Source organism: Lithobates pipiens, unplaced genomic scaffold (assembly GCF_037356315.1).
Source record: "Lithobates pipiens isolate NorthernLeopardFrog02 unplaced genomic scaffold, aLitPip1_a1.2 Scaffold_28, whole genome shotgun sequence".
In the NCBI taxonomy this organism is placed as follows: domain Eukaryota; kingdom Metazoa; phylum Chordata; class Amphibia; order Anura; family Ranidae; genus Lithobates; species Lithobates pipiens.
In genome coordinates, this window is record NW_027507789.1 from 107,536,789 (window position 1) to 107,559,891 (window position 23,103).

Consider the following 23,103-nt stretch of genomic DNA (forward strand, 5'->3'; position numbering starts at 1 on the left):
GTACAGGAGGTGGTCAGAGACTGCATGCATGGTACAGGTGGTGGTCAGAGACTGCATGCATGGTACAGGAGGTGGTCAGAGACTGCATGCATGGTACAGGAGGTGGTCAGAGACTGCATGCATGGTACAGGAGGTGGTCAGAGACTGCATGCATGGTACAGGAGGTGGTCAGAGACTGCATGCATGGTACAGGAGGTGGTCAGAGACTGGGGACACGATACAGGAGGTGGTCAGAGACTGGGGACACGGTACAGGAGATGGTCAGAGACTGGGGACACGGTACAGGAAATGGTCAGAGACTGGGGACACGGTACAGGAGATGGTCAGAGACTGGGGACACGGTACAGGAGATGGTCAGAGACTGGGGACACGGTACAGGAGATGGTCAGAGACTGGGGACACGGTACAGGAGATGGTCAGAGACTGGGGACACGGTACAGGAGATGGTCAGAGACTGGGGACACGGTACAGGAGATGGTCAGGGACTGGGGACGTGGTACAGGAGATGGTCAGAGACTGGGGACGTGGTACCGAAGATGGTCAGACTGGGGACGTGGTACCGAAGATGGTCAGACTGGGGACATGGTACAGGAGATGGTCAGAGACAGAGGACGTGGTACAGGAGGCATCCCGCATTGCAGCCAGTGTGCCCCATTGCAGCCAGTGTGTCCCCATTGCAGCCAGTGTGTCCCCATTGCAGCCAGTGTGTCCCCATTGCAGCCAGTGTGCCATTTTGCAGCCAGCCTGTGCACTGTGTGCAGGGAAGAGAGCCGCCTCCGCCGCCTGTTTGATAACAGCGCCGGGAACATCACAGCTTTCATTTCAATTGCTGTGTGTTCCCGGCCGTGCGCCGTCACACGCAGCCCCTCCCCCTTGTCCGGGCACTTTGATAGACAGATCATCCGTCCAATCCTGCGGATGATCTGTCTATCTAAGTGCCCGGACAAGGGGGAGGGGCTGCGTGTGACGGCGCACGGCCGGGAACACACAGCAATTGAAATGAAAGCTGTGATGTTCCCGGCGCTGTTATCAAAAAGGCGGCGGAGGTGGCTCTCCTGCGCTATGATGGGCGTCACCAGGGGCGGGGGGCGGAGCCCCGCCCCCCACCCAGGCCACGCCCCATTTTCGGCTCCATTATCGGCCGTTTTTCTCTTTCGGCAAATTGCTATGATATGAATTGATATGTTTCGGCGGCCGAAATTTCGGTGCATCACTAGTAATAAGTGCTCCTACAAACGCCTTTTCCTGTCTGAACGGTCCTGGTCGGCATCCTCGGATACATCAGAACAGGGGCCTCCAGTCACAGCGGGGCCCAAGTTTGAATCAGAGCTTTACCCAGAAGACAGTGGGGGAGGGGGAGTTTTTTACCCCCCTTGCAAATCACCAGGTGATAAAAAGGGGGGAAAGCCAATAAAGAAAAGATAACCAATGCAGCAACAACACTGAATGATTGGTAAGCTGCAAAATATTTTTTTTAATTTTGTGTTTAATGAACCTTTAAAGAGTGCTCAATACACCCCCCCCCCCCGAAAAAAAAAACAACAGAACAAAAAAAAAATGTATCTTTTTCTATTCCTATTACAAGGAAAGTGAACATCCCTTGTAATAGGAAATGACAGGTACTCTTTATGGAGAGATCTGGGGTCTACAAGTCCCCAGATGTCTTCTCTATGCTGGAAAACTGGAGATAAAAAACAAAACAAAAAAACAAGACAATCTCAAGCTTTCCAGCAAAAAACAAAACAAAAAAAACGGCAAAGTTTACATCTACCAGCGCCGGAAGTGACGTTATGACGTCACTTTCAGCATCTAAGGATTATAGACCTCCCTGGGGACCAACTGGTCCCCAGCCAGCTCTATGGTAAACCACCCCCAACAGATTCATACTCTAGCTTTATGACTGCACGGGGGCGAGCTGGGAGAAATGCCAAAAGGCAGCGGAAGGTTGGGGGAGGGTGGTGAACGTCTGTTAGCAGCCGCTATGTTGGCTTTTACTTTGCAGGGAATCGCCTGCTGAAAAAAAGATATCTGAAAGATGCCTGTAGCTGCAGGGATCATTTAAATATCTCCACTCAAAGTCCTGGACATCATGACGTCCTTGAGTGGGAGGTGGTTAAGACATGTTTTCCCTTTGGGAATACCTCAACAAAATTTACATTTTTGTTACAGGGAATGGCCAAAATCTGACTTGTAGTTTCTGGGAAAATCAGTTTTCCACCTACCTGTAGGTGATTTTGTGCCGCCGGAGCGCTGCTCACTCTGTGGCCACCACGACCTGCCGATCGTTCAGTGGAGAGACAGAGCTATGTAAACAAGGCAAACTGCTGATCTGTCAAGGAGCAAAAGAGAGATCTTATGTTTCAGCCAAGCTGAATCATGGATCTCTCTTTTCCACCATGTATCCGTCCCCCCACAGGTGTTAGTAAGCACCTCTCAGGGACAAACTTAACCCTTTGATTGCCCCTGGTGTTAGCCCCTTCCCTACCAGTGTAATTTATACCGTGACAGTGCATTTCTTTAGCACGGATCACTGTATTCCCTGTCACTGGTCCCCAAAAAGTGTCACTTAATGTCCAAATTGTCTGCTGCAATGGCGCAGTCCCACTAAAAATAACTGATCGCCAACACTAGTAAAAAATAAAAAAAAAATGTAAAAAAATTTAAAAAAGGTGATCAAATAACGCCAAAAGAAATCTCGATTTGCGGGGGAAAAAAACGGAGTTACGTACCGGTAACATCCTTTTCCGGGAGTCTTTCAGGACAGCCACCTTAGAGAGACCCTGGCTCCTCCCCTCTCAGGAAACACCGCCTTCAATTTCAAGATTTAAGCCTCGTCCTCCCTCTGCTCCTCAGTTCTTCCAGAGTACCTCCGGCCAACTGGGGAGACACAAGAACACGTCAAACAAACAAACTTTCCATCTTACCTGACGGTCTCGTGTGACGAGTTCCCGACGATCTCCAAAAACCTGGGTGGGAACCGGGGCTGTCCTGAAAGACTCCCGGAAAAGGATGTTACCGGTACGTAACTCAGTTTTTCCCAAGTTCGTCTTTCAGGACAGCCACCTTAGAGAGGATAAGCGAGCACATTACCTTAGGGTGGGACCACTGCTTGCAGCACTTTACGACCAAAGGCCTGGTCTTTGGCTGACAGGAGATCCAGTCTATAGTGTTTCACGAACGTAGCAAAACTGGACCATGTTGCAGCTCTACAGATCTGTTCAGGAGATGCACCAGCCCACTCTGCCTGAGAAGTTGCCACTGCCCTGGTTGAGTGTGCTCTAATCCCAACTGGGGGTTCTAACCCCCCTGCCACATAAGCCTGCCCAATGGCTAACCTTAACCATCTGGCTATCGTACCTCTAGAGGCTCTGGAACCCTTCCTAGCCCCTGAAAACAACACAAAAAGTGAATCAGACTTCCTGAACTGACTTGTACAATCTAAATAATGAAGGACACATCTTCTAACATCCAATCTATGAAAGATGTGTTCCTGTTCTCTTACTGGATTTGAACAGAAAGTAGGTAGCACAATCTCCTGGGCTCTATGAAAACTAGAGGCTGCCTTAGGCAAAAATGCCGGATCCGTTTTAAAAACCAAACGGTCCGGAAAAACCTGAAAAAAAGGTGCCCTAACAGAAAGGGCTTCGAGTTCACTCACTCTCCTTGCTGTAGTGATCGCCACCAAAAACACAGTTTTGAGAGTGATCAGTTTTAATGAGCAACATTCCAATGGCTCAAAAGGTTCTCCTGTGAGAAATTGTAAAACTAAAGAAAGATCCCAAACTGGGAAGGGGGACTTTGAAACAGGTCTCTGCCTACTTAGGGCTTTGAAGAATCTCATTATCCAAGGGTCTGAAGCTAGCTGCCTTTCTAGAAACACGCTTAAAGCGGATACCTGACCCTTCAGAGTTCCAAGGGCTAAACCTTTATCTGCCCCAGCCTGTAGGAACTCTAGAACGGCTACAGAGCTGTGCACATTGAAGGAGCTCTCTGAGCACCAGCTATTGAACCGCTTCCATACTTTTAAGTAAATGGTCCTGGTTTCCTTTTTCCTGCAGTTTAGGAGCGTGGCTACTAAGCGATCAGAGAAGCCCTTGCCCTTCAACAGTTCTTCCTCAGAAGCCAAGCTGCAAGGTTCCACCGCTCTACCTGAGGACAGCAGATTGGACCCTGAGAAAGAAGATCCTCCTGGACTGGGAGAATCCAGGGGGGTTCTACAGACAGGCCCTTCAGAATGGAGAACCACGGCCTCCTGGGCCAGTGAGGTGCGATTAGAATAAGGATAGTGTTCTCCACCTGAAACTTCCTTAACACTGCCGGAATCAGTACGGGAGGGGGAAAAGCATAGCACCTGGAGAAATCCCAATTCTGTGCTAGTGCGTCCACCGCCAACGCCCCGTCCCGCTTGTTTATAGAAAAGAAGCTGGCTACTTTCGCGTTTTCCCTCGAGGCAAAGAGGTCTATCGAAGGAATCCCCCACCTCTGGGTGATCATTTCGAAAACCTCCTGTTTGAGAACCCAGTTGCCTTCTCTCAATGTTCTCCTGCTGAGGAAATCTGCCACCTGATTTTGCTCCCCCTTCAAGTGGACTGCTGACAGGGACAGGACATTTGCTTCGGCCCACCCGAGGATGGCTTTTGTTAGGGCCCATAAGGATTCGCTCCTGGTGCCCCCGTCTGTTGATGTAGGCTACCACTGAGGAATTGTCTGACCTGACTTTTACGTGATGCCCCCTGAGTTCTCTCTGAAAGGTCCTGAGAGCCAGATCTACTGCCCTCAGCTCCCTCCAATTCGAGGATCTCTTCGACTCCCTCCTCTCCCAGGTACCCTGTATCAGGCGGGAGTCTAGGTGTGCACCCCAACCTGAGCTGCTTGCATCGGTTGTGACCACCCTGGATATTGGTAAAACCCACTCTAGGCCCTGGGACAAATTTGCTCCCTTTCTCCACCACCAGAGGGACCTCTTTACCTGGTCCGGAACCGACACCAAAGAATCCAGGGACCCCTGGCTGTGATCCCAAACCTTCAGCATAAATAATTGCAGGGGACGGTAATGTAATCCCGCCCACTGGACCGCCGGGAGCGTGGACGTCAGCAAACCCAATGCCGACATGACCCTCCTTACTGAGATCTGGTGGCTGCCCTGGAGAAACAACAGTGCCTTGTCTACCTTTTGAATTTTTTCTGAAGGGAGGAAGACTTTCTGTACTGTTGAGTCCAACACATATCCCAGGAAGGTGACCCTCTGGGAAGGATCTAAGTTGGACTTCTCCAGGTTCAGAAGCCAACCCAAGTTTACTAACAGGTCTCTTGTTGTCTGTAAATCTCGAGTCAACTGTGTCGGAGAAGGGGCAAACAGGAGAAGATCGTCGAGATACGCGATCACTGAGATTCCCCTGAGACGCAGATAAGCCAGAACTTCTGCCATTACTTTGGTGAAGATCCGGGGGGAAGAGGATAGCCCAAAGGGAAGTGCTTTGAACTGTAGGTGTAGCACCCCTACCGAGGTTCTTACTGCCAGTCTGAGGAAACGCTGGTGGGCCTCTGCGATGGGAATATGCAGGTATGCATCTTTTAAATCTATCGATGCCATGAAACAGTTTGGTGGAAGAAGTGCTTTCACCGAGTAAACTGAATCCATCCGAAACCTTTTGTAAGTGACTGAGACATTCAGAGGCTTCAGGTTCAGGATAAGCCTGAACTTTCCCGAAGGCTTGCGAACCACAAACACGTGGGAATAGAAGCCCCTGCCTGTCTCTCCTGCTGGGACCCGTACTACCACTTCTTGCTCCTCTAACTCCTGCAGAGAGGAAAGAAGGGCAGACGATTTTTCTGCACATTTTGGCAGCTCGGTGACAAGGAGTCTCAGAGGGGGGAGTTCTGAAAACTCCAAACGGTAACCCCTTCTGATGACCCCCAACACGAACTGATTGGAGGTGATCATCTCCCACTGTGGGAGGAAGGCCCCCAACCTTCCTCCCACTGTGACCCTGTCACTGGGACTTTTTGGGCTGTTCAGGAGGGCGAAAAATTGCTCCCCCGCGCCCTTTGCCCTTGAGCCCCCAACTTTTCTTCTGCCGATTAGTTCTAGGGGCTTCAAACTTCTTCTGGGGATGAGTCTTTTTCTTTGACTGCTCCCCAAATTTCCTCTTAACGGGAAAGGCCTTTTTCTTATCCGCCGTGCGATCAAGCACTGCTTCAAGACCTGGCCCAAACAGCAAGTCTCCTGTAAAGGGGATCCCACAAAGCTTTGCTTTGGACACATTGTCTCCCTGCCAGGTCTTCAGCCATAAAGCCCTCCTAGCTGAGTTGGTCAGAGCCGAGGACCTTGCAGACATTCGCACGGATTCAGCTGAAGCATCCGCAATGTATGCTATCCCTTTAAGCAGCATGGGAAAGGAGGATAGAATGGTCTCCTTTGCCGTCCCTGCTTCAATGTGCGCATTAATTTGGGTAAGCCAATACTCCATATTACGAGCCACCACCGTGGCTGCCATGGCCGGTTTAAGATTCCCCTGTGATGAATCCCAGGCTTTCTTTAGGAGTGAATCCATCCTTCGATCCATAGGGTTTGAAAGTACCCCCATGTCCTCGAAGGCCAGATCAGTGTGTCTGGACACCTGGGAAAAAGCAGCATCTAATCTGGGAGATTTATTCCAGACGAGAGCCTCCTCTTCTGAAAAAGGAAACCTTCGTTTTAATGCCCCAGAAAAGAAAGGTTTCCTCTCAGGATCCTGCCATTCCTTCTTGATGGCATCGATCAAGATGTCATGCACCGGGAACACCCGTTTTTTCTGTTCCCCCATGCCCTTGTACATCTGATCATGGAGTGACAGTGCCTTCTTTTCCTCTTGTATGCCTAAAGTGGTATGAATAGCTCCTAAGAGCTCATCCACTTCCTCCAGGGAAAGCTTATACCGTGAGGTTCTACTGGATTCCCCATCCAACCCCTCATCATCAGATTCCCCTTGGGAGTCTGAGCCGACACTGTCAACCTCTTCCTCAGCTTCCTCTCTGGGACCCCCTGGATTCTCTCCACCTGCAGGAGGAACATCCAAAGGGCTGGATGGTACACTCTGCTGCGCTGGTGTAGGAGTGCTCTGGGGCTGAGGCCACTGTAAACTAGAAAAAAGTGTCTGGAAGGACTGGAAAGTATTAGAAAGTTCCTTCACAGAAGCCGCCAGATCTGCCCCCTGTTCTGCTACCTGCTCTCTAACCAATCCTTCAATACACTCTCTGCAAAGTGCCTTGGACCAGGAATCCCCCATAGAGGCTCTACATGAAGGACACTTCTTCCTAGAACCATGGGGGGACTTGCTTGTGGCTTTCTGAAAGACAGAAATAAAAGAGAGAGCAGCATAAAATTAAAAAAGAAAAAGAAACACCAGCGCTACATAGAGGACCACCAGGAGTGCCCCCCCCAGGATCAACCACCACCAGGATCCCAGACGCACTGCCCTTCCCCCCGACCACCAAGGGGGAAAAAACACCAGTGGAGCTACTGGTTATAATGTAAGGGAACACCTCCCCAGGGTTCCCCTTACCTTTGAGTGGCTGGTGCTGTTATCTCCAGGAGCTCTTGGAGCCTCTGCTTCAGACATTCTCCTGTTGAGGAAGAGTGGTGCGAACGTGCCTCCTACAGCTGCCTGTACAACTTCAGAAAGAGAGGCCGCACCAGCCGAACGCTCGGTCCCCTTTCACGTGCCGCGTCCGGAACCGGAAGACGCGGATACAACGAAGAAGTCCGCCCCCACCGGAACTGACGTCGCCCGTCATCCGGTCCGGCCTCCAGCTCCAAGCCGACTGCTAACACAGGGGGACCTTGGACGTCTCGTTGCAGCGCCCCCCTGGGCGAACGAAGGGATGGACCGCCCCAAACTTCCTGCTTTCCCCAAGCGAAGTTTAGAGTGCGTGTAAAAAAGGTCAGTACGAGGGTCCAGCTCCCCAGCCGACCGGACTGCCTACCCTGTTGCAGCACCCTCCTGGGCGAACGAACAGGAGAACCTCTAAAACTTCCTGCTTTCCCCAAGCGAAGATTAGGGTACATGTAAAAGACGGTCAGTCAAAAAGCCAGCTCTCTGGCCGCCCAGACTGCCGAACCCGTCGTAACACCCGCCTGGGTGAACGAACGGGTGAACCTCTAAAACTTCCTGCTTTCACCAAGCGAAGATAGAGTACATGTAAGACGGTCAGTACGACAGAGTCGGACTGCCGAACGGAGTCAGAGCTCCGTTTCAAATACGTAGCCTCAGTTTCGCCAGCTGATTTAGCTAAGGTTCCTTAGCGGTGTCTCCCCGCCGGAGGAAACACCATAACTGAGGAGCAGAGGGAGGACGAGGCTTAAATCTTGAAATTGAAGGCGGTGTTTCCTGAGAGGGGAGGAGCCAGGGTCTCTCTAAGGTGGCTGTCCTGAAAGACGAACTTGGGAAAACGGGATTTTTGTACTCACCGTAAAATCCTTTTCTCTGTAATTTACCGACTGACACAGCTCCTCTCTGTAACTAAATGGGTTTATTAGCCTGCCACTAGGAGAACTAGGCAAAATTGCAACACAATACACAGAACTGTGATAACAACCCCCCCCTGCTGCCCCAGCAGACTCAGTACGTCAACAAGCAGTATAACGTAGAGAAAAGGAGGGGTGGGTGCTGTGTCGGTCAGTGAATTACAGAGAAAGTATTTCTGTAATCAAGGTAAAATCCTTATTTTCTCTTATATTCACCGACCGACACAGCTCCTCCTCTCTGTAACTAAATGGGACATCCCCAAGCAGTGCCAAACGAGGGGTGGGAAAAAAACAGCACTAAAATTTCATCCACCATGGCAAGTGGGAACTAGTGAAACTAAACCCACAAAAAAAACAGCAGTGTACAGAAAAAACACACCGCCATATAACCGGGTATTCTCAACAGGAGAGATCCCCAACACCGCAACCTTTTTGTGGAAGTAATGCAACAGTGCATTAACAAACAGTACTGTGTTTTTATCGAAAATACAGGGAAAAAAAACGGAGTTAGACTTACCAGTAACTCTTTTTCTAGGAGTCTTCCAGGACAGCCTTTGAGATATAGGGCTCCTCCCTCCGGGACAGGAAACACGTCAAGCCAATTAAATAAAAGGTGTGGTCCTCCAGGCCCTCCTCAGTTTTACTCCAAGAACCGCCGGGAGGCTCTGAAAGACATAACACACTAACAATCACGTTAATACACATCCTCACCACTTAGTCCAATTTAAACAACTTTGTGTGGGAAGCCAGGCTGTCCTGGAAGACTCCTAGAAAAAGAGTTACCGGTAAGTCTAACTCCGGTTTTCTCATATCGTCTTCCAGGACAGCCTTTGAGATGATAAGCAAGGAGCTCACCTTGTCAGGGCGGGATCACTGCCTGGTGGACCTTACGTCCAAAAGTCTGCTCTTTATCAGACCATAAATCCAGACGGTAATGTCTTGCGAACGTTGAGTAGCTGGACCACGTTGCTGCTTTGCAGATCTCCTCCGGAGAGGCTCCAGCCCTCTCTGCCCATGATGCAGAAACCGCCCTTGTAGAGTGTGCCTTAACTAAGGGTGCCTGCTTCCCCTCTAACTCATAGGCTTTAACTATCGCCATTCGTATCCACCTGGCGATAGACGCTTTGGACGCCTTGCAGCCCTTGCGGGCGCCCGAAAAATTAACAAAAAGTGAGTCTGACTTCCTGAAGACCCTAGTGGCTTCTAAAAAAATTAATAGACTTCTCCTGACGTCTAACAAACTTAAAGATCTCGCCTCGTCCTCGTCTGAGGTTGAGAAAAAAGTTGGCAAAATAATATCCTGTGTCCTATGAAAAGTGGACACCACTTTAGGAAGAAAACTAGGGTCAGTCTTAAGTACTACCCTGTCTTCTAAGATTAACAGAAATGGCTTTCTGACCGAGAGCGCCTGCAGATCACTGATCCTTCTAGCTGACGTGATCGCTATCAAAAACACAGTCTTTAGTACCATCCACTTAAGTGATGCTCCCTCTAATGGTTCAAATGGATCTTGGGTCAAAGCCCTAAGAACCAAGGCCAAATCCCAAGTAGGACAGGACTTCATTCTCACAGGCCTGGATCTAGATAGAGCCTTGAAGAAGTTCCTGACAAATGGATTCTGCTGAAGGGAGGACTGAAGGAAAACGCTTAAGGCCGCCACCTGTACCTTTAGAGTGCTGATAGATAGGCCCAGCTCTACCCCTGCTTGTAGAAAGTCCAGGACTGCCGGGACCCCGGGGCTTGCAATTCCCTGTTCTCGCAACCAGGAATTAAACCTCTTTCCTACCTTGGCGTAAATTGCCCTAGTAACTGGTTTACGGCATTCTAACAAGGTCTTAATCACTCTTTCTGAGAAACCCTGTGACCTTAAGATTTGTTCCTCAGATACCAGGCCGCAAGCTTGAGCCTCTCTATCTGAGGGCACAGGATCGGCCCCTGGGAAAGTAAGTCCTCCCTGACTGGCAGAAACAGCGGAGGATGGACGGCCAATTTCTTTATGCTGGCCAACCAGGGTCTCCTTGGCCAAAAAGGAGCTACTAAAATGAGGTCCGTAGTCTCCGAGCGGAACTTCTGCAGGACCTCCGCCACCATCCTTACGGGAGGAAAGGCATAACACAGGCCGAACAGCCATGGATTGGCAAGGGCGTCTATCCCCCTGGCCCGATCCTGTGGGTGAACCGAAAAAAATTGCGTCACCTTCCTGTTGCCTTCTGTTGCAAATAGGTCTATTTCTGGCCTTCCCCAGCATGACACAATCTCCTCGAACACTTCCTTGTTGAGGGACCACTCGTCCTGACCTATCTTCTGGCGACTGAGAAAGTCGGCCAGTAAATTCTGCGTTCCCTTTAGGTGAATGGCTGATATTGAGGACAAGTTCTTCTCTGCCCAGCAGAAGATTCTGTCCGCAATTACCTGGAGTGCAGGGCTTCTAGTTCCCCCTTGCTTGTTCAGGTAGGCTACTGCTGCCACATTGTCTGAGCGAACCTGCAGATCCCTGCCATGTAACTGGGACTGGAAGGTTTCAATAGCCTTCCAAACTGCCAGAAGTTCCTTCTGGTTTGAGGAACGACCTGTCTCTAGGTCCGACCAGGAACCCTGGGCTAAGGTTCCCTCTAGGTGGGCACCCCAACCTAGCGCACTGGCATCGGTCGTGACCACCACCGTAGCTTGTGGGGACCAGGGAAGAGCCCTGTCTAGGTTGACCTGGGCCCGCCACCACCAAAGAGACCTCCTGACTGCCGAGGATAGGGGCATAACCTGATCCAGGCTCTCCTGCCTGCCATCCCAATAATGGAGCATGAGTCTCTGTAAAGGACGCTGATGATGCCTTGCCCAGGCCACCGCTGGAAAGCATGATGTCATCAACCCCAGGACTCTCATAACCTCCCTGACCTGGGCTTCCCGACCAGATTGAAGCTGGGCTACCGCCTGCTCTAGCTTGCAGATCTTCTCCTCCAGAAGAAATACCCTCATTTTCACCGAAGAAATCCTGTATCCTAAATACAGGACCTCCTGTGAGGGGGTCAGCTGGGATTTTTCCTGGTTTATCAGCCACCCCAGTGAGCGCAGGAAAACCAAGGCCTCCTGTATGTCCCTCTGCAGTTGTTGGGCCGACTGGGCTATGAACAGTAGATCGTCCAGATATGGGATCACTGTTATAGCCTTGAGCCTTAATGGGGCCAGTGCCTCTGCCAGAACCTTTGTAAAGATTCTTGGTGAGGCTGAGAGCCCGAAGGGGAGAGCTCGAAACTGGAGGTGTAACACACCAGTGTTCAACCTCACCGCCAACCTGAGAAACCTCTGAGATTCCAGATGAATCGGGATATGCAAATATGCATCCCTGAGATCCACTGTGGCCATGTGACAGCCCTGAAACAGGAACTTGGTTACCGAGAAGATTGACTCCATCCGGAACCGCTTGTATTTTATAAATCTGTTCAGGGGGCGGAGATTCAGTATTAACCTGAACTTCCCCGAAGGTTTCTTTACCACGAATACGTGGGAGTAAACCCCCAAGCCTCGCTCCTCCTGAGGCACCTGCACCATTACTTCTTGGTCCACCAGATCCCCCAGAAGAAGAGCCAAAGCCTCTGCTTTCTCTTGGTCCCTTGGTAACCTTGTTACTTGAAAATTTGGGAGGGGAACTGAACCAAACTCCAACCTGTAGCCGTTCCTTATTACATCTCGAATGAACGGACTTTCGGTTGAAGCTTCCCACTGTGGGAGGAACTTCCCCAGTCTTCCTCCCACCGGGACGCAGGAGTCACTGGGTTTTAGGGGAGGGTTGAGGAGGATTGAATAAGATTCCTCCTCTGCCTCTTCCCTTGTGACCTGTCCAATGCTTTTTGGGGCGAACCTCCCTTTCCTGCAGGTTCTGCTGCCTGGGGCTTCAAAAAAGGCGCTTCCCTTCAGGTCTCTTTTTCCTTTCTGGGAAAGCTTTCTTCCTATCCTGCGTGCGCTCTAACGCCTCTTGCAGGCCGGGCCCGAACAAATGATCCCCTGAAAAGGGTAATCCACATAACTTCAATTTTGAAGCTGTGTCTCCTGACCAGGTTTTAAGCCAAACGGCCCTTCTGGCAGCGTTCACTAGTGCTGCAGATCTAGCAGCCAGTTTGACTGATTCTGCAGAGGCATCAGCTAAAAAGCCCACAGCCTTGAACAGTAGCGGAAAGGACTTCAACAGCTGTTGCCTAGAAGTACCCGCAGAAATATGCGATTGTAACTGTGTAAGCCAACACTCCAAGTTTCTGGCCACACAGGTAGCTGCTAGGGCCGGTTTAAGCCCGATGGAAGAGGCATCCCAGGCTCTCTTAAGCAGCACATCTCCCCTCTTATCCATAGGGTCCCTGAGTGAACCCATATCATCAAAGGCCAAATCTGTCTTCTTAGAGACTTTAGCCAAGGGAGCATCTAATTTGGGAACCTTGTTCCAGGGATGCACCGCATCCGACTCAAAAGGGAACCTCCTTCTAAGGCTACCTGAAAAAAAAAAAAAGGCCTTTTTTCCGGTTGTTCCCACTCCAGCAGAATCGCCTCCACTAGCGACTTATGGACGGGGAATACCCTGTCTTTCATTACACTAGACCCTTGATACATCATGTCGTGTTTTGAAAGCTGGACCTGTTCTTCCCTGATCTCCAAAGTGTCATATATAGCCTTGAGGAGGTCACCCACATCATCCAAAGACAGCTTGTATCTGGCTGATCTAATGGCCTCTTCCTCCCCCTCAGATTCAGAAGTAGACTCTGTCCTAGAGGAGGCTAATGACCTGGGTAACCTCTCCCTATCCACCTCCTCCTCCTGACTTGGTTCGGATAAGGAAGGCATACTCACGGCCCTGGGTAAAGGGACAGAGGGACCCTGCATCCTATCCATCATGTTTTTGAAAGATTGGAAGGTGGATGCAATCTCATCCTTTACAGATGTTAAAACATTGTGACAAGCTGCCACTGAGTCCTCTTTCACCAGGCTACTAACACAATCCGGGCAAAGCGGCTTCTCCCAACCGGTGCCTAACTTAGCCCCACACACGGCACATTTCCTTCTGGGCAAAGGTATCTGGGCTCTGTCCTGTTTAACCTAAAAACAAAGAAAAACAGGGTCCCATTAAAATACCACCCCTGACCACACCACTGTGCTTCTAGGGTCTGTCTAGGAAGTGCCCCCCTTCACCAGCAGGTTCTCCACCCCGGGAAGGTACTACGGGTCAGAGTGACCCCCCACCCCCCAGTGTAAGTCCTGGTCTGCCCTCACCAAGCTTACCTGAGAGGTACTGGAGCCTGTTGAACCAGAGTCCACCTGCACAGCTGCACTCTCCATGGTTCCTGTGTCTCACTCAGTCTCTCTGAGCCTTCACACCGCTCCAGGCAACCCTGTAGTCACACCGCCGCGCCCAAAGGACTGGAACAGGTCCTGCGGCGCCCCTGATGACGCGAATCCGGCGGAAGTGCGTCTCTCCCACTTCCGTACGCCAGAACGCAAAGTCTCCGCCCGACGCCGTGCGTTCCTTACGAACGCACCGCTCACAGTACCCGGACGCCGGTCGGTGGAACGAACGTCTCCCGCCGCCATCCGACCGACAGGTACTAGCGGTTAGCGCTCCGAGGGGGAGATTGCCGCGCATCGGGGTCCCGTTCTCTCCGAACGTTTTAAATGGCAGCGGGGACTGAAAGCTACCCTCTCCTCCCTTCGTACGGACCGAGGGGTGCTAAGGGTCAGGTCCATCAAGGTGCTCTCCCCAGGCAAAACCCCTGAGAAGGAGCTCCCCTTACCAGTTCCAAAACGTGCTCCTTCCCGTCCAGCAGGAAACACAAAAACTGAGGAGGGCCTGGAGGACCACACCTTTTATTTAATTGGCTTGACGTGTTTCCTGTCCCGGAGGGAGGAGCCCTATATCTCAAAGGCTGTCCTGGAAGACGATATGAGAAATCTCAATTGCAACTACACGGCCGTCTGCAAAACCTTGCAGCCAAAACAGGCATCAGCCGATGCACTGACATCTACCTTGTAAAACTTGGTAAACGTATGGACAGACGACCAGGTCGCCGCTTTACACACCTGAACGACCGACGCTTGGGTACGGAAGGCCCAAGACGTTCCGATTGCCCTTGTAGAGTGGGCCGTGACCAGAAAGGGGGGCACCTGCCCCTTCAAGGCGTAGGCTTGTACTACAATCTGTCTGATCCACCTAGAAATGGTGGCAGATGAGACTGTCATACCCTTCTTTGGACCAGCCATCGAAACAAACAGCGAGTCTGACTTCCGAAAGGGAGCTGCGGCAGACAAATACACTTTTAGAGCCCTAACCACGTTGAGAGCGTGAAGGGCCACCTCTTTGGGGTGCTTCGTCTTAGGACACAACGATGTCAACACAATGTCCTCATTGATATGAAAGGCCGAGACCACCTTAGGTATTAAGGACGGTTGCGGACGCAACACCACCTTATCCCTGTGGATGACCAGATAAGTCGACTTGCAGGACAAGGCTGCCAATTCCGAAACCCTCCTGGCCGATGTTATGGCTACTAGGAAAACCACCTTCTGTGAAAGGGTCAATAAGGGAATCTCCCTGATATTCTCAATCGGCGGCTTTTGAAGCGCCAACACCACCAGGTTCAAGTCCCACGGAGGTAACGGTGGACGCGCCGGAGGAACTACATGTCGTACCCCCTGAACAAAGGTACTCACTAATGAGACGCCAGGGGTCGCTGAAAAAAAGACAGCCAAGGCTGAAATTTGTCCCTTAATGGTGCTTAAAGCCAACTTCTGGTCTACTACTTGCTGAGGAAACAGCAGGATCCTGGATATAGAAAAGGAGCGCGGATGCCATCCTGTCGCCTCACACATGGAGATGTAAGCCTTCCAGGTAGGATGGTATATCTTCCGTGAAGATTTCTGTGCCCTCAACATAGTTGCAATCACCGAGTCCGACAGACCCCGGTTCCTCAGCACCTGGCTCTCAATAGACATGCCGTTAAAGCCAGCGATGGTAAAGCAGGGTGAAAGATTGGACCTTGAGATAGGCGGTCCAGTATTACTGGAATCCTCTCTGCTTTAACTCTGCGAAGCAGACGAGGCAACAGTTTCAGTGGAGGAAAAGCGTAGATCAGCTGGTACTGATACCACGGAGCCACCAGCACGTCTGGCCACGGAAATCTTGTCCTGGACACGAATCTTGGTACCTTCCAGTTGAGACGGGAGGCCAATAGATCCACATCTGGTATGCCCTACTTCAGGCACAGCAGCCTGAATATCTCCGGATGCAATGCCCATTCTCCTGGGTCTAGCATCTGTCGACTCAGATAGTCCGCCTACCAATTTTCCACCCCCAGGATGTAAATGGCCGACAGGGCTGGAAGGTGTCGCTCTGCCCACCGAAGTATGTGAGCAACCTCCCGAGCAGCGGCTGCGCTTCTTGTTCCCCCTTGGCGATTATGTACGCCACAGCCGTGGTGTTGTCTGACTGCATCCTGGTCGGACGCCCCTGAAGACACATCAACCATGTGTGGAGACACAGCCTGAACGCTCTCAATTCGAGCAGATTGATCAGCAACTTGGATTCTTCCGTCAACCAGAGGCCCTGAGCCGACTGAATCCCCATCACTCCACCCCAGCCGGATAGACTGACGTCCGTAGTGATCACCATCCATTTCAGAGGAAGGAACGATTTTCCGGACTGAATCACTGCGTACCTCAACCACCAGATCAGGGAGTCCCTGACTGGCTGGCTCACCTGGATCTGCCGATCCAGGGACAACAGAGATTTGTCTCATTTTTTCAAGATCTCCTTCTGCAGAATTCTGGTGTGGAACTGGGCATAAGGTACTGCCTCGAAGGAGGCTACCCAGTACTCGCATGCAAAAGCAGAGCGACGACCACTTGCGGTTCATCAGTAGTTTGACCGCAGATCTGAGAGTCTGCAATTTGTCTGAAGGGAGAAAAACTCTCACTTCTCTGGGGTCCAACAGCAAACCTAGGTACTCCAGACGCTGGGTCGGCACAATCACCGACTTCTTTAGGTTCAACAGCCACCCAAATTCTTGCAGGGTCTGCATGGTGATCGCCACATCCTACTCTAATTCTGAGGCGGAAGATGCTCTCAGGAGATCGTCCAGGTAGCCCATGATCGCGATCACGCGTTGTCGCAGCAACGCCAATACTGGAGCCAGTACTTTGGTAAAACCTCGGGGGGCTGATGCCAGGCCAAAGGGAAGAGCCACAAATTCGTAGTGGGCTTCCCCGACTGCCAAACTGAGAAATTTTTGATGCCGAAGGCATATGGGTATGTGCAGGTACGCATCCTGGATGTCTAAGGATGCCAGGGAGTCCCCTTGATAGAGTGCAGCGACTACTGAGCGAACCGATTCCATTCTGAACCTCTGCACTTTTACAAAGTGATTAAGGTCTTTTAAGTCCACGATCGGATGTACCCCTTCCTTCTTGGGAACCACAGATTTGAGTAGAACCCCTGAAAGCGTTCCGATTCCGGAACTGGTACAATCACCCCCTGATTCAGCAAGTCGCTCACCGCCCCTAACAGGGCCTCCTGGCAAACCGGGGATGCATGTATGCTGGAGGGGAAGAATCTGTTTGGCAGCCAAGAGAGACATTATCTTGTAGCCTGTGGAAATCAGGTCGCAGACCCATTTTTCGGATAACCGGGAGGTCCACCGGGCTGCAAACTCCCGAAGGTGACCCTCCACCCGAGATGTGGGTGGGGCAAACCTTCATCCGGTAGCATTTTTGTTCGCAGGCTTGTTATACTTGCGGTTCCAGGGATGCTTCTGACCGTCCGTGGACGTCCTGTCGGGCTTTTTACGCCTTTTAGGGGCCTTTTACGCGCACCTTTCCTTCCACACACCACCTCTATTTTTGCAACAAGAGAGTTAAGGACCGCCGTCAGGGTGTCCATGGGCACAGCGCTATCCGCAGGTGACCCGTTTGCAATAGCCTGGATTTTGGGGGAAGAAACACCAGTTTCTGAAGCCATGCTGACCCTACCCTACCTGCCACCTGAAAGGGGACTTGGGACAGTGAAGGTCCCTCCCTCCTGCTACCGCCGCCTGGGGGGGGGGGGGTTCCTAGCGCCAGACTCACCACTCTGGGGCGTTCTGTGATGGTTACTAGCCATGCCTGTAGTCTCCAGGAGGTTACTGAGTTGCAGAGTGAAGAAACTGTGTCGGCAGCAGCTGTAGAACAGAGCGGTGTAACGATCTGCACAACTTGCACCAGCGTTTAGGGAATGGCCATTCAGTATCCTGTATACACAGTGGACACAGAAAACAGCATGTGATAGCACATGGCATGCTGTCACAAGAGAACTGCAGTGAAAAGAATGTTCGAGCTTCCAAAAAATGGCCGCCAATGCAACTAATAGGAAAATTCCATAGAAAATGGCTGCTGAGGCTCACAAAGGGAACCTGCTCTACCCTCAGCCAAAATGGCCACCGGACAGCGCCATGCAGTGACAAGAAAAATCCCAGAACAGCGCTGCCTTCAAGCAGCAAAAATACATCCATAGACACCTTTTGGGACCCCCCACACCGGGACCAGGACCATCGCTAGCCGCACAGACCCCCTACAGGTGAGACCCCCAGCGATCCCCAGACACACACCGCCTGCAGAACATGCACCCCCCCCCGGGGGGTGGAGGAGGGAAGATAGGGACATGGGAGAGAAGAGAAGGAGGTGAGGTGGCCCCCGAATCGACCTCCCAGGGAATGCCCAGCTGCTCAACCCTTCGAGGGAGAGCCGTACTTACCAGTCCTGAAGAGCTGGGAGACATTCCATCACAGACCCACTCCTGCGCAGTTACAGGGTGGCTGCTGGCCCAGTATACTGTGATCCAGACATCAGTAGCCCAGTCATATGTATACCCCGGAGCATTGAATCTCACCGACCACCTCTGGAGCTGAGGTATGTCGTGGCCTGCCGAGCCTTAGCTGCGACCTGCACACGCTAGATGGCCGGACTAGGGGGGGACTACAAGGATAACTCAACCAGCCTGTCACCCAGCCGGCAGTTCATAGAAGATCCCAGGATCCTAAATCTTGCTAAAAAGTATAAATCCTGCATCAAAAAAATGGACCAAAGGGCCCGCAGGGTTCCTAGGTCATTCTCCTTCACTAGGCAAAATAAAACGGAGTCTGCTGGGGCAGCAGGGAGGGTTGTTAGCACAGGGTCCGCCCCCTGGGCGGTACTGACAGTTCTGTGTATTGTGTTACAATTTTGCCTAGTTCTCCTAGTGGCAGGCTAACAAACCCATTTTTTTTACAGAGAGGAGCTGTGTCGGTCGGCAATATAAGAGAAAAAAGGACATCAATTTTATTTAGGTACAGCGTCACATGACCGTGCAATTGTCAGTTAACCACTCAAGATCAAGCCTATTTTTGACATTCGTGTACAAGTTAAAATCAGTAGTTTTTGATAGAAAATTACTTAGAACCCCGAAACATATTTTTTTTGCAAAGACTCTGGAGAATAAAATGGTGGCCGTTGCAATATTTTATGTCACACGCAGTATTTACACAGCAGTCTCTCAAAAGCAAGTAAAAATACACTTCACTGAATTAAAAAAACTAAAATCAAACAGTAAAGTTAGCTCAATGTTTTTGTATATTGTGAAAGAGGATGGTACGCCGGGTACATAGATACCAAACCCGTTATGGTTGAAAATTGCACACACTCGTGAAATGGCAATAAACAACGGTACTTAAAAATGTATAACGGTTACCAGGTTAGAGTTAGAGAAGGTGTTTTGCTAGAATTATTGCTCACACTCCGACGATCGTGGCGATATCACACATGTGTGACTTGAACACCATTTACATTTAGGGCACAACTTGTGTATTTGTTTTCTTTGCTACGCGAGGCACTTTAAAAAAAAAGTTTTTTTTTTTTTTTTTAACACTGTCCCTTTAAATAAAATTAATAAAATAAAATCTTATCACTTTTATTGTGGTCACAAGGAATGTAAACACCCCTTGTGACAATAATAGGCAGTGACAGGTACTCTTTATGGAGGGATCGGGGGTCCAAAAGAACCCAAATCCCTCCTTTGCACTTCAAAGTATTCAGATCGCCAAAATCTGCGTTTCCAAATACTGCCTCTTTTTTTTAATTGGCGCCATTGGCAGAGGAGTAAACAAAGGGATGTTTCTGGGATTTTACATCGTTCGGATCACAGCCTAGCTGGCCGATGGTGGCTCGGGTCTCCCTGTGGGATGGGAGGCCCGGGAAGAAAGACAGAAGGCAGCGGGAAGAGGGAGGGAGAACCACGTCCCCTCCCGCTGCCTGAGATAACGGCCGGGCGGCTGCTGAACTGGATCGCCCGTTATCACCAGATAGCTGACCTCTTACCGGTACCAGGGTATACCCCGATATATCCACTTCCTCCTACCGATTCACGGGTATGGCAGTTTGCAGGAAGTGATTAACCACTTAAGGACTGCCGCATGTAAATATACGTCGGCACAAAGGCACGGACAGTCACAATCACGTACCCGTACGTGCCTGCCTTCCAGCGGGTGGGGGGGGTCTGATCGGACCCCCTCCCGCTGGCTGCGGCGGTCCGTTTCGCTTCAGGAGCGATCCGGGATGAGGAGATGGCCGTTTGTTTCTGGCCATCCCCTCACGATCGCTCCTGGCGAATGAGAAGCTTCCCCTGCCTGTGTAGTGTAAACACAGGCAGGAGGAAGCGAGGAGAGAAGACATCATAGTAAGTGCACCAACACTACACTCACATGTAGATACACATAGGCACACTTTCACCCCCAGTCACCCCCTGATCACCCCCCCCCCCAGTCACAATGTCACTGACTGCAGTGATCATTTATTTACTTATCACTGCATTTAGTGTCAGTTGTGACTGTAAAAAGTGTCAGGGCAGTTAGTGTTAGGTCCAGGGTAGCCCCCCACCCCCCCCCCCAATAAAGGTTTAACCCCTTGATTGCCCCCCAGGTAACCCTTTCACCTCCTTTTGCCAGTGTCACTAAGCGATAATTTTTCTGATCGCTGCATTAGTGTCACTGGTGCCGCTAGGTAGCTAGTAATTTTTCAGGTTCACCGCTAGGTTTTTATAGCGTTAGGTACCCCCATATACAACCTAATAAAGATTTTAACCCCCTGATTGCCCCTAGAGTTAACCCTTTCACCAGGGATCACTGTATAAGTGTCACTGGTGACGCTGGTTAGCCAGTTAGTTATTTAGGGTCCTTTCACACAGGGTGGATCAGTGCTGATCCGCCCCGTGGATATCCGCTTGCTCAGCGGGGATCGCTGGAGTGATCTCTGCTGAGCAGGAAGATGACAGGTCCGTCTCTGCACACTGCGCAGGGACGGACCTGTCACAGCGCTGCTCTCCGCTATGGGAGATCGGGTGACGACGGACCACAGTGTCCATCGTCACCAGATCCGATGACGGATGGAAAAATAGCTTTTTCTTCAGGGGGGGGGGGGGTTGTGCTATTTTGGCATTTTATGGCCTTCGAAAATTTGATAGGTAGTGAGGAGTCAAATCAAAAATTTGCACCCTAAGAAATCCTGAAGACAGTGATTGATTTTCGGGGTGCCGTACGCAGCTAGGCTCCCAAAAAGTCCCACACATGTGGTATCCCCGTACTCAGGAGAAGCAGAATATATTTTGGGGTGCAATTCCACATATAACTATGGCATGTGTGAGCAATATATCATTTAGTGACAACTTTTTGTAAACTTTTTTTTTGTCATTATTCAATTACTTGGGACAAAAAATGGGAGGAATTGAGTACCTCGGGAAACTTGGGGGGATTCATATAAGAGAGGAGAGGGGGTTGAATGGGGTGGTTTTGATATTTTGATATGTGCGGGATTTTTTTTTTTTTTTTTCTCGTTTGAATGGGAAAATGTTGTAATGAGATAAAATCTGTATGGTAATTGTTGAATGTATGTTTTAAAATATAAAATAAAGTGAAATTTTAAACAATTACTTGGGACAAAAAAAAAAATATTCAATGGGCTCAACATGCCTCTCAGCAGTTTCCTTGGGGGGTCATTGGGGGGGTTTGTACTGCCCTGCCATTTTAGCACCTCAAGAAATTAGATAGGCAGTCATAAATTAAAAGCTGTGTAAATTCCAGAAAATGTACTCTAGTTTGTAGACACTATAACTTTTGCGCAAACCAATAAATATACGCTTATTGACTTTTTTTTTTTTTTTTTTTACTAAAGACATGTGGCTGAATACATTTTGGCCTAAATGTATGACAAAAATTTTGTTTATTCGATTTTTCTTATAACAAAAAGTAGAAAATCTTTTTTTTTTTTCCTTCAAAATTTTCAGTCTTTTTCCATTTATATCGGAAAAAATAAAAATTGCAGAGGCAATCAAATACCATCAAAAGAAAGCTCTATTTGTGGGAAGAAAAGGACGCCAATTTAATTTGGGTACAACATTGCATGACCGCGCAATTGCCAGTTAAAGCAGTGCGAAATTGTAAAAAAACCTCTGGTCCTTAGGCTGACAATTGGTCCGGGGCTTAAGTGGTTAAAGGAATGCAGTGCTGTATCGCAAAATGATGGCCTGGTCAGGAAGTGGGTTAAACCTTCCGGAGCTGAAGTGGTTAAAACACTTATATCCCAATTCAAATTAACATTTTTAATCAAACATCTCTCAGGTTGGAAGTGGTTAAAGATTATGTGATACAATTGCCTCTACATAATGGTGTATGGATAGTGGCTTGGAGAAAATGGTTTGCCTAGTGTAAAACATGTCAAAATAGAACATATATTTGCTGGCTATTTTTACCTCTCGCCTACCAGCCACCGCAGTTTGGCCACTAGGGGCGTGGGCGGAGGCGTGTGCCCGGAGCCGATGCGAGTGCCCGGCTGGTGTGATGACCACTGGGCTCCCGCAATCGCTCGTGGCAGAGCGAGAACCGGGATCTGTGTGTGTAAACACACAGATCCCGGTTCTTTCAGGGGAGAGGAGACAGATCGTGTGTTCATACTATCCATGAACATCGATCTCTCTCTCCTCCTAGACAGTCCCATCCCCCCACAGTTAGAAACACACATAGGGAACACAGTTAACAACTTGATTGCTCCCTAGTGTTAATGCCTTTTCTGCCAGTGACATTTACACAGTAATCAGTGCATTTTTATAGCACTGATCGCTGTATAATTGTCAATGGTTTCAAAAATATGTCAAAAGTGTCCGACATAATGTTTCAGTCCCAATAAAAATCGCAGATCGACACCATTACTAGTAATAAAAAAACAATATACGCTTATTGCAATTTTTTTTAACCAAAAGTATGTAGAAGAATACATATCGACCTAAACTGAGGAAAACATTTTATTTTATAAAAAATGTGCGATATTTATTATAGCAAAAAGTAAAAGATAGTGGTTTTTTTTTTTCAAAATTGTCGCTCTTGTTTGCAGCGCAAAAAATAAAAACCGCAGAGGCAATTAAATACCACCAAAAGAAAGCTCTATTTGTTTGGGTACGTCGTCGCACGACCGTACAATTGTCAGTTAAAGGGGCGCAGTGCCGAATCGCAAAAAAAGGCCTGGTCAATCAGCAGCCAAATCTTCCGGGGCTGAAATGGTTAATAAAG

At 49.8% G+C, this 23,103-nt stretch overlaps 1 protein-coding gene across 6 annotated transcripts in view; it reads right to left on the reverse strand.

The window, feature by feature from the left end:
* Positions 1–23,103, reverse strand: part of TRMT1L (tRNA methyltransferase 1L) — a 358,814-nt gene that overhangs the window by 104,304 nt on the left and 231,407 nt on the right. The gene's annotated exons all lie outside the window — the stretch shown is intronic.